This window comes from Syngnathoides biaculeatus, chromosome 8 (assembly GCF_019802595.1).
Source record: "Syngnathoides biaculeatus isolate LvHL_M chromosome 8, ASM1980259v1, whole genome shotgun sequence".
In the NCBI taxonomy this organism is placed as follows: domain Eukaryota; kingdom Metazoa; phylum Chordata; class Actinopteri; order Syngnathiformes; family Syngnathidae; genus Syngnathoides; species Syngnathoides biaculeatus.
Window position 1 is genome coordinate 24,391,721 of NC_084647.1, and position 12,094 is coordinate 24,403,814.

The 12,094-nt window shown below is 43.9% G+C and overlaps 1 long non-coding RNA gene across 1 annotated transcript in view; it reads right to left on the minus strand.

Annotated features, from left to right (window-relative positions):
* Positions 1 to 59: 59 nt before the first annotated feature.
* The window catches only part of LOC133504468 (uncharacterized), a 29,486-nt gene continuing 17,451 nt past the window's right edge, over positions 60 to 12,094 (minus strand). The window contains exons 4-7 of the long non-coding RNA XR_009795965.1: positions 11,831 to 11,940; positions 2,643 to 2,685; positions 386 to 476; positions 60 to 295 (exon numbers count right to left, since the gene is read on the minus strand). This is a non-coding gene — a long non-coding RNA (uncharacterized LOC133504468). The remainder of the gene's footprint in view (positions 296 to 385; positions 477 to 2,642; positions 2,686 to 11,830; positions 11,941 to 12,094) is intronic.

A 12,094-nucleotide genomic window follows, 5' to 3' on the forward strand; every position in this document is an offset into this window, starting at 1 on the left:
TCCAGATTACAAAATGATAAAACTTTGTGAAATTACAAACATCATCTCACTCCCCTGAATCACAACATCCTGTGGTTCCATCATCTTTGGTCATCCTCCATGAATAAACCAGGAAGTAGCCTGTTAATGCGCACAAGGATAACTATGGCATATTTAGATTTACTTCAAGAAAAGGGTTTTTTTTTTAATTTTCATGTCACAATAGTCACAAAAAAAGGTCACAATAAAAGCATTCCACTTACACCAAAATAAAAAATGAGGGCCGCAAACAGTGCAAACTAGGATGGTCCCAAGCCTGGATAAATACAAAAGGTTGTGTCAGGAAGGGGATCTGGCATAAAACTTTGGAAAACAAATATGGCCATTTCACCAAAGAATTCCATACCAGATCTGCCGTGGGGCAGGTTAACAATGTCCATCACCTGCGCCATTAACGTGCTGTGGGTCGAAGATGAAGGAGCGGTGCAAAGTGGGTTCTTTGGCAGAAAGAGAAGAGGTAAGCACATAGCCAAGAACTGAATGTGGGGACTTTGAATGTTGGGACTGTGAGAGGAAAATATTGAGATTTGGTTCAAATGACGATTAGAATAATAACTGATATATTGTGTGTCCAGGAGAGGAAGTGGAGGCGGTAAGGCCAGATGTTTAGCGGGAGGGTTCAAATGTTTCAACCTTAGTTTTGATGAGAAGAGAAATGGAGTAGGGGTTATTTTAAAAGAAGTTAGCTCAGAATGTATTTGAGCTGAAAAGAGTAACAGATCAAGTGATGTGGCGGAAACTTGAGGTTGAGAGGGCTGTGTATAATGTGATTAGTGGCTATGCCCCTCAAGGCAATTCTGGAAGGAGCCGGACAAAGTAGTTGTGAGCAATATGGACACAGCATGGTAGTGAAGCAAATATGTGACAAATAGGTCATGGGTAAGTTTGGCATTCAGATACGGAAATTGGAAGGACAAATGGTGGTAGGATGGAAATGACTGTATTAAACACTTTCTTGCAGAAGAGGTAGGAATATTGTTTGACCTACAAGAGCACAGGAAAAACCACGGAAGTGGATGACATTTTGTGTAGACGATGTCATCTGAAGCAGGTTACTGTCTACGAGGTAGTTCTAGGCAAGAGTGTGCTAGACAGCGTAGGATGGTGGTGTGTAAGTTGACTGATGGAGGGGAGGAAAATTAAGAAGACAAAGCCAGAACAGGGAATATGGTGGAAGCTGAGAAAGGAAGCGGTAAGGCTGGCTTTCAGTGGATAGGAGGGGCTTCCAGAAGACTGGACCACTACAGTCAAGGTGACCAGAGAGACAGGCAAGAGAACACTTGGTATATCTTCTGGTAGGAAAGGGTAGAAGGAAAGAGGTCAGCTAAGAAGAAGTGGGACATTGAGAGTACAGAGGAGATAGAAAAGAATACAGGGAGATGCGACGTAGGTGAAGCTAGAGATGGCAAAGGCCAATTGAGGTTATTTGATAACATATATGTCAGGGTGCATATTAAAGAAGGAAATAAGTACCTTTCCAGCTTGGCCAGGCAGTGAGCTCGAGAAAAAAGAAGGATGTGGAACAGGTTAGGGTGATTACGGATAGAGGTGGAAATGTGTTGTTGACTGGTGCCAGTAGTGTGTGAAAGAAGACTTTAAAGATTTGATGAATGAGGAAAATTAGAGAGAAGTAAGAGTAGAGGAGCCAACTGTGATGGACCAGGAAGTGGCAGTGATTAATAAGGGGGGAAGTTAGAAAAGCATTAAAGAGGATGAAAATGGAAAGGTAGTCCTGATGACATTCCTGTGTAGGTATGGAAGCATCTCGGAGAAGTGGCTGCGGAGTTTCAACAGTATTCTAGCAGGGGAGAAAATGTTTGAGGAACGGAGGAAAAGTGTGCTGTTGCCCATTTTAAGAACAAAGGGGATGTGTAGAGCTGTAAGAACTATAGACGAATAAAGTTGATGAGCCACAGAATTGAGCTATAGGAAAAAGTAATGGAGGCTAGATTCAGGACAGAATTAAGTATTTCCAAGCAACTATGTGGTTTCAGACCTAAAAAAAAAAGAGTATCAGAGATGCATTGAGGATGTCGATGGAAAAGTACAGAGAAAGTCAGAAGGCCCACAATTGTGTCCTTGTAGATCCAGAGAAAGCCTATGATGAAGTAAGCAGAGGGGAACTGTGATACTGCATGTGGAAGTCTGGAGTGGCAGAGAAATATGTTAGAAAAAAACAGGACATGGACGAGGGCAGCAGAACAGTGGCGAGGTGTGCTGCAGGTCTGACAGATGACAGATTATGATGTACAGATTAGAGACAATAACAGTGAAGAGACAACAGGAAGCAAAGCTCAACGTGGCAGATATGAAGATGCTGAGGTTCACTCTAGGAGTGAACAAGTTGGATAAAATTAGAAATGAGCTCATCAAAAGGGATGGCCAAGGTTCGATGTTTTGGAGACAAAGTTAGAGAGAGCAGGCTTGGATGGTTTGGACATGTCCAGAGGATAGAACAGTAATATTGGTAGAAGCTTGCTGAAGATGGAGCTGGCAGGCAAAAGAGCAACAGGAAGACCAAAGAGAAGGTTGATGGATGTCATGAGAGAAGAAGACATGAAGGTAGTTGGTGTTAGAGAGGAGGATGCAGGAGATTGGCTCACATGGAAAAGGATGACACGCTGAGGCGAACTCCAAGAGGACAAGCTGAAAGGAAGACAAGTTTGATGAAATTATTTTCTCGTTTGCTATTTGAGTCACTGTAGAAGTATTTTCTTGACTTAGTAAAAAATAATACGTTCATTTCCTCGTCATGCTTCATTGACCAGGAAGTAGTATGCTAGCATACTGAGGCACAAAGACAAATTTAGCCCGCCGCAACATTTTTTTTCTGCTTTTGTTGACAGTTCAATGACTTTGTTCTAAATAGCGCAATTCTTGTTTGCATTTTTTTTTTTTTTTTTTTTTGATGCAGTCATGCAGTTTGGGACTTGCAACAAAGCTTCTGAAAGTATTTTTAAGCGCGTCAACTCGTCGTGGTGTTTTCTCAGTCAGCCTGAGCTGTTTTCCTCTGAGGAACCCAGTCAGTGCTGACTTATTAATTTTTAATGTAAGTGTTTGGGATAGGGACGCACTCTCCTTTTTTACATCCTTGTGATGTTCCTGCCTTTGTGTCGAGACGTTTTCATGCATTTCTAGTGGCCTTTGTGCATCTGTATTGGTTTCAGTCCTTGTGGAGGTCGCGGGATGGCTTCTGTTGATGGGACACGGAAAGCTAAGAATTCTCAGGATATAAAATTGGGGAAGGAGGCTAGGGCAGTTTCGTTATTGTTTGCGGGCATGTTGGGAGGCAGAGCAGGGTGAATGGGGAGTGTCAAGGGGTTGGGATAATTGCTGACTCTATTTTAAGGACATCAAAACCTCTACACCAGCATCCCTGGCCCAACCCCTCCCCACGCTTCCTTATAATGAAAATGAAGTTCTATGATCCCTTTAGCTCATTAACAGCAGGTCTTTTAATGAGCTTTCAACAAGGTGGGGGTTGGGTAGATGACGACGAGCAGGGATTGGGTAGTGGAGGGTGAGTTATTGCACCAGATGTACACACGCCCACTAGAACCAATTACCATTGTGTTACGGAGAATAAAGTAGAAATGAAGACAGAAGCCTCAGACTCCAATGAGTCAGTTTTTCCGTTTGTGCTCCAGAGAGACAGAATATAAGAGGGAGGGGTGGAGTGACATCCAGGTGACAGGTAACATCCTCCGTGTCTCCCTCTGGTAAACTCTGTTCCCCAGGTCTCTGAAATGCCGCCATTTGGCGCTTGTGTGGGTCCAATTATGGAAGGCAAGGCAATATGTGGCAAAAACCTGCAGCCTACTTGGCCTGTACAGTGCATGGATATCTTTTCCAGCACATCCCCTACTGTCCTTTGTCTTTCTTCAGAGCACACACCTCTCTGAAATCTTTTCACATGCCATCGTGGACACTGGGCCAATCGTAACGCAAGGACAAGGTCGTTAGCTTGTAGGAGAGTGAGTTAGTGTGTTTTCTGATCAGTGGCGGGCCTTAAGCTCAAGTAATATGGACTTTGATTTATATTGCTACACACAATCAAATACACACAACCATAACAGATTCAGATTTATTGTCATTGCAACAAGTGCGATGAAAAATAAGGTTCAGGCCATTCGGTGCAAAGACAAAGATAAAAATATATAAACTCTAATAACAATAAAAATAAAAACAGAAGAAAAAAAGCACACTCAGGATCACAATTTAAAAGTGAATTAAATAGGCACTTTACAGAAACTGATTGAGCAGATATTTACTTTTGGTGTATCGGAATTGAGTATTGCACATTGTGAGTTACTGCAGGGCAGATGTGTATATTGAACACTGGAGCTGTCGCATGGATATAGTTATAGAGTGATTGCTAAGGCCTCAAAGAGTAATTGGAAAGAAGCTGTTTTTCAGTCTATTTGTCCTGGTTGTAATGGTCCAGTACTGTCTGCCCGAAGGCAGTCTCACAAATGGGAAACGGCCCAGGATGGTCCTTCAAGATCGCACTGGCTCACCTGAGGCAGTCAGGCATAAGATGCCAGGTTGGATTTTACATTCATGTAAATGTGAGAGTCCATTATGCCATCAAACTCACACAATTAAGGTGATCCTATTTGGGATTTGAATTAAAAATTTGGATTTATTTGACAGATGAATTGTTAGTTTTGACTGTAGAAGTGTTCCGGATTGTTTGAACACTCTTTCTAATCTTCATGTGGATAAAGTAGGTGACCCAACTGTTGCTAATACTAGAACCTTTTCAGTCTTATTCAGCGAAGTAAGATGTAAAACCACTATGAGAAAGGGAGTGCTACCTTGAGATATGAGTTTAATTCACTCAAAGAAAACCGCTGTCTGAAATATTCATCCATCCATCCATCATCCACCATCTTCTGCTTATCCGAGGTCAGATCGCAGGGGTTGTAACTTTACTAGGAAAGACCGGACTTCTCTCTCCCTGGCCACTTCATCCAGGTCATCTGGGGGTTGGGGGTGGTGTGTGTGTGTGTGTGTGTGTGTGTGTTTGGGAGTTCCCAGGCCACCTGAGGGGTGTAGTCTTTTCAGCGGGTCCTGGGTGGTCCCGAGGGTTTCCTCCTGGTGGGACATGCCCAGAACACCTCACCGGGGAGGCATCCAGGAGGCATCCTAATCAGATACCCAAGCCATTTGGGTCATCATTTGGCTCATCATTTGGCTCATCCCACTGCAGAGAAGCAGTGGCTCTACTTTGAGCCCATCCCCAATGGTGAAGCTTCTTGCCCTATCTCTCAGGATGAGCTCAAACACCCTGCAGAGGGAACTCATTTTGGTCTCCTCAAGATCTTGTTCTTTCGGTCAAGACCAAAAGCTCGTGACCATATAAGAAGGCAGGAATGTAGATCAACTGGTAAGGGCTTCGCCTTTTGGTTTAGCTCCTCCTTCACCACACCAGACTGATACAATATCTGTATAACAGCAGACACTGCACCAATCCACTTGTCAATATCCTGTTCCACTCTTCCCTTACTCGTGAAGAAGACCCCAAGATACTTGAGCTCTTCCATTTGGGGCAGTACCTCATCCCTGACCGAGAGAGGGCACTTCACCCTTTACCAACTGAGGACAGGACCATGGTCTAAGATTTGGAAGTGCTCATTCTCATCCCAGCCTCTTGATACTCAGTTGTGAACTGCTCTAGTGAGAGTTGGAGTTCACCCCTTGATGAAGCCAAAAGAACCACATCATCTGCAAAAACCAGAGATGCAATACTGAGTATAGCAAACTGGACCCTATCTATACCTTGGGTGTGCGTAGAAATTCTGTCAAGAAAATTTATGAACAGAACCGGTGACAAAGGGAGGCAATGGCAGAGTCCATCAGACCCTTACTATACATTTGGGCCTGCCAGGTTGGACCAGCATATTCCCTCAGAGCCAAAACACCACCAGATGGTGACCAGTTGACAGCTCTGCCCCTCTCTTCACCCGAATGTCCAAGGCATGCAGCCGCAAGACCGACGACATGACAACGATCATCAAACTGCGGCCTAGGGTGTACAGGTGCCAAGTCCATTTATGGACATCTATATACTTGAACATGCCGTTCATTATTAACAAACACACACAGCACAACTCGGGTTCTGATTGGTTGGGGGGGGGGGTGTTCCTTCCACCCACGCCCTACCAGGTGTCACTGTCATTGCCCACATGACTATTGAAGTCACCCAGGAGAACAATGGAGTCCCCAGCGGGAGTACTCTCCAGCACCCCCTCCAAGGACTTCACAAAGGGTGGGTACTTGGGTGGGTACTCTGAACTCCTGTTTGGTGCACAGTCAGAGACAACAATCAGAACCCGTCCCCCAGCCTATAGGCAGAGGGAGGCTACCCTCTCGTCCACCAGACTTAATCCCAATCTACAGGTTCGAAGCCCGGAGGCAGTAAATATACCTGCATGCACTGTACACCTACTTGGCCCCTCTCATCGTTGGAAACTTCAGAGTGGTAGAGAGCCCAAGCCCTCTCGAGAGAACTGGTACCAGAGCCTAAGCCATGTGTGGAAGAGAGTCTGACTACATCTAGTCGGAACCTTTTGACCTCACACACGAGTTCAGGAGAGGTGACGTTCCACGTCTCTAGAGCCAGCTTCGGTAGCTGGGGATCGGATCGCCAAGGTCCCTGGCTTCAGTCACCACCCAGCTCACACTCCACCCGACCCCTATTGACACTTCCAAAAGTGGTAAGCCCATGGGAAGGGGCAGACACTTTACCCTTTCGGGGAGTCACCTGTAATTTCTCATGTTAGGGCTTGAAACAGCAAAAATTAAACACCAGACAAATTAAAGTAGCAAACAAAATGGGACCTACAGGTGAACCTTGAGGAACGGCCCCCATTCATAATTTCAACTGCTACTTCAAAATAGCGGAAAAGTTTGTAAGTTTGAAAGTTTATATATAAGTTATTGCTAAGCAGCACTGTTTCAGTCACAATTGTGGTATTTCAGAGTCAGAGTGACAGGCAGTAGGACCCGTACAGAACACTAACCTGTTCCCCACTGAAAAGTGAAGTTATCCCACCAGCCTCATGGCAAGTCACGGTCATTATGCACACACACAAACACACACTTTTCTGGCGAGAGTCGTGCACCCTCTAATTCCGATTAAATTTAAGATGATTAGCGGTAAAACTTGCACAACAAAGGGAATGCGTGAGCTGTATGTTTACTTTCCTGTGGGCTTGGCCCATGGCCATAAGAGGCTCTCACGTATGCATGAGGAGATTGTGCTTTATCATAGAAAAAGCCAATTAACTGAGAGTTTTAATTACTTTTTCTTGCACTGTGTGGAGCCTCCAATCATCTCTGCAGGCCCCCTTGTCCTGTTTACCCTCCCTGACGTGGCACACATTAAAGTTAAGGGTGGCGGTGGCGGGGATTTCAGGATGATATCATTGGGCCGCTTGATTCTGATAACGATGGAGAGAAAAGATGCATTGGGGAGGGATGCCACTGACCGCAGGAATCCCTTGCAGCTCTTTACGTTCACCCTGTTCCCCGCCACCCTTCCTCCTCCCCACTCTCTCAGTGACCGCAGAGTGAAACGTGAACACTGGAATTACACCCGCTTGCCCTCACCTTCCCAGTGAGAGTGAGGTGGAAGCGACACGGGCAGCCATCCATCAATGCTGACTACATTTGGTGGGGTGGGGGAGGTTCATTCTATGAGGGTTAAATATCGCTAAGATGGGTAGTAGTGAAATATGAAACTAAGAGGGAGAACCTTTGCAATGCAGTCGTACTTACATACTCGGACAATCTGGAATTATGACGGGTGATTGGCAATAGTTGTATCCCACTGGAAAAGCTAGCATTAATGTAAACAGAAATGTCTTGTTCTTTGTTCTTTGTTCTGAATGTCGCACCAGGGCAGCATCGAGTGCCGGAGAAAAATTCCTGGTGTGTTTTTACACACTTGGCCAATAAAGCTGATTCTGAACAAACTCCCAATCAAAAACAGCAAAAACTGTCACAAAACTGGTTCTGAACACGTGTCCCCCGGCTAGCTGCTACCTCCCAAACACACACACGAATTTATGGGTCTGTGCTAAGAACTCAAGATGCCTTAAGAATAGCAACTGTCTTCATCTCATTTCATTTTTGGTCCCCACATCACTAGAAGTTCCTACGGCATGACGATGTCAACAGATTTCTTGTTCTGATTAAGCTGTGAATACAAGAACTTAAACACACACACACACACACTAATGAGAAACTGGTAAAATGCGTTTTTGCGTTCATATTATGGGATGTCCAGAATTTTTTTTTTCATCCCTACACAGCAAAAGGTCTTCACCGTGTGACGTTGTTAACAGATTGATGCCTTCTTACAGTGATGAATGCCAGCACGGATGTAGATACACATCAATGACTATTCTCAAATGACTTCAATTGACTTATTACGCACTTACTCAGAGGTCCAGAAATACAACAAAGCCTTGGCTAAATTCTGGTATGGAAAAGTCAGTTATTTGACCTCCACTATAACTCACCTGACTGCACCTGGTGACCCACCTTGACACACACACACACACACTGACACTCAGATCCATTCGGGTCAGTCATTTTTTATCAACCTTTCTGCCCAGAACGGAAGAAAAATGTCAGAAAACTGGATTTGGACATGTGCCCCCGGCAGGCCAAGCCTCCACCCCCCACCCATACACACCCACATAGGGGTCAGAAGTTTGTCCCAGATAGTGGGTGTCGAAGGTCAGAAGGTGGTAGTTTGATCCTGTGACACGAGAGACATTTTTTCATGCATTTGTTTCCCCGCAGGCTCTTAGACAACTCAGCTCAACTATGGAATGCTTTATGTTTCACATACATTAGCTGTCATGTTCATGAAACAGCGGCAATGTGGGTAACGAGCAGTACCATCTTTTGTATGTGTTTGTTCGATTTCTTTTTAAGCGGGCTACTACCTACTTTGTTAAACTTTACGTAACAGGAAAGGCCAACCTTTGTGCCCACTGGCCATATTTAAGGTTCAAATTGGAAAGATGAGCCAGGCCAAGGAATAAATATACTTTAATGAATCAATTTTAGGAGGTAAAATGCTGACTTAGTCTTAGTTAAACATTTTAGCTAGTATGTAGCTAATGTTCTACCACACTATTGGTATCCAGTTAAATTGTTCTTTCAAAAGTCCTGCCTATTTGTCTTGTAGACCAGTGATGTGGGTCAGGACCCAAAAGTGGATTGTGAAACCATTTTGTATGGGTCGCGGACAGTTAGTATAAAATTGCATATATATTTTTTGTTGTCATTTTTGTCTTTATTTTTTTGTTGTTTCTTCCATTTAAAATGTTTCGTTTCTTTGGATTCAAATGCTTTTAATCATGTGAAGCACATTCAGGTACCGTGTGTATGAAATGCACCATACTAATAAATTTGCTTTCCTCTGCTATCTATGCATCTATCCATCCATTTTCTGAGCCGCTTATCCTCACAAGGGTGTGCTGGAGCATATCCCTGTGACCTTTGGGGAGGAGGCAGGGAACACCGTGAACAGGTCGCCAGCCAATCAACTATTGGCACTCACATTCACACCTACAGGCAATTTAGAGTCTTCAATGACCCGACCATGCTTGTTTTTGGGATGTGGGAAGAAACCGGAGTGGCACAGAGAATAGGTCAACTTTATTTATTATTAAATTCATGTAAAGCTCTTCAACTGTCTTTTTTTTTGGACGAAACACCCCTACTGTACAAATAAATGTTATTTCATTTGGTGGTACGTAAAATTCATTTGAAACATATTAAGCTTTAAAAATATAACATCATGCACTGTGCAAGTTTGAGATTTTAGCTGGCATTCAGCACTCTAGTTCTCCGGCTCATTGGTCCTTTTGTAGGTACTGTACGTATGTGTAGTGGGACCCAACTACTCGCGGCATAGGGACAGGGCTGGAGCGCGATAATCTGTGGATAATTGATCACCCCAGAAATGGTGTTACAAAAGATGTATTTCAAACTGGGAGTTTTGGGCTAGACGATCACCTCCTGTGCAACAGGTTCTGGCACTTCTCCGACGTGACAAAAAAATAGGAAATTATGCTTTATATTCAAGTCACCAGCGTCCCCTGGACCGTCCGGGCCAATACATGCGTGAGTGATGCGGCATAAAACGGGTCGGGACAAAGCCGGTTAACTGGCACGGAAAGCGAGCGGGAACCCGAGGCTCCTGGCGTCGGGGTCGTGGGATCAGAGCGGGTCACAGAGGTGTGGGAGTGTCTGCTCGGCCCTCTGACCTTTGTCACTCAAGGCTTCCTATAATCGGGGGCCTCAAAGAGCATAAGGACACAATGGAGCGCCTGTGAATGGACTTGAATGTCGTGTCGCTATTCTTCTTGTTTGTTTAGTCTCGGTCAGTCTCACGTTTGCAGTGTAGTCAAGCGTGTGATGGGGAGACAGCACGGCGGGCCCACGAGGCTCTTGAAGACCGATAACCACCTCAACATCGTGAATGGCACCGATATAAGGGGGAGGCGGGCAAAGGGGATGGTAATTGGACGTCTACTTCAAATTGGATGAAGAGCGGAGTTTGCAAGTGCTCCATAGGAAGGCCTTCCTGATATGTTTAGACTGGCCCACGACCACAGGACACAAAAACTGGTCACAACAACATCAGGTAGCAGGACGGAGTTTTGTTCGGGATCAATTTATTGCTAGGACTTTATTACTTTTATTTTCTTTATTTCGTTTGCCCCACCTTAAAGACATAAAAATTCATCCCAAGAACAAAATTTGTGTCCTACACTCAGTGCTGTTTCACAAGTCACAACATGAGGAACACCTGACCCTCTTCCCCAATGAGCTCCAATACCACAATTTTTTTTCTAGTATTTTTACCATTATGTAAATGCAATTCAGCAGTATGAAAAAGCAAAATTCATACAATGTATTACGAATTTTTATTTCATTTATCCATCCATCCATTTTCTTTGCCGCTTCTCCTCTCGAGGGTCGCAGGAGTGCTGGAGCATATCCCAGCTGTCAACGGGCAGGAGGCAGGGTACACCCTGAATTGGTTGCCAGCCAATCGCAGGGCACAATCTCACCTAGGGGCAATTTAGTGTTCAATTTTTGTCGCATGTTTTTGGGGATGTGGCATGAAACCGGAGTGCCCGGAGAAAACCCACGCAGGCACGGGGAGAACAGGCAAACTCCACACAGGCGGAGCCGGGATTTGAACCTTGGTTCTCAGAACTGTGAGGCCAATGCTCTACAGCTGCTCGACTGAGCTAACTTAATCAAACATATTAGAGTAGACGATAATAAAAATAATATAAGAAAAATAAACTGTTGTTTTCTCATGCACAATTGTAAGAAATTAAAGTCATCAGTAAATATATACTTTGTAGTACAGTTGTATAAATTTTTTTTCTTTTGTTTTAACTTCCTTTTTAAACATACAAATTTTTGTCCAAAATGAAAATTTAATGCAATATTTTCTTTTCATTGTTGTAAAGGCCCCATTTAATTTTATTAGCCTACTGAGCATTTTTATCAACTATGCATTTCTTGTCATACAGTACGCATGCAATATTATTCTAGTTGTGGTTTGTGCTTATGTAGAACTGCACTGAGTCACTTTTATTTTTCCATTTTAATCTCAATCTTAATCTCAATTTATTTTTCTTTTTTATTTTTAACTATTCCCACAACAATCAACATGTTGGGGAAATGGAGGCCCCAGTCATAAGTACGATGTTATTTACATGCTTTTCCATTCATTGCTCTTTTTGATTACCTTTATCGTTGGCACGATCTGATCGGTCAGGAAGCTTCATTGGCAAGTGTAGCTGGAGTGTGCTACCATCTAGTGTCAAGTGGTGGAAGAAACTGACAGCCAAGTCTCATCTGAAAATACAAATGAGAAAAGAAAACATGTTACAGAAATTGTAAATCCGCATTGGTAAATTCATCATTTTAGGCCACAGATCATAATAAAAAATGTGCACAGCTTGCCAGGCACATGCAGCACCGAGGAGGCGCTGCATGCGCCTTCAGGGGC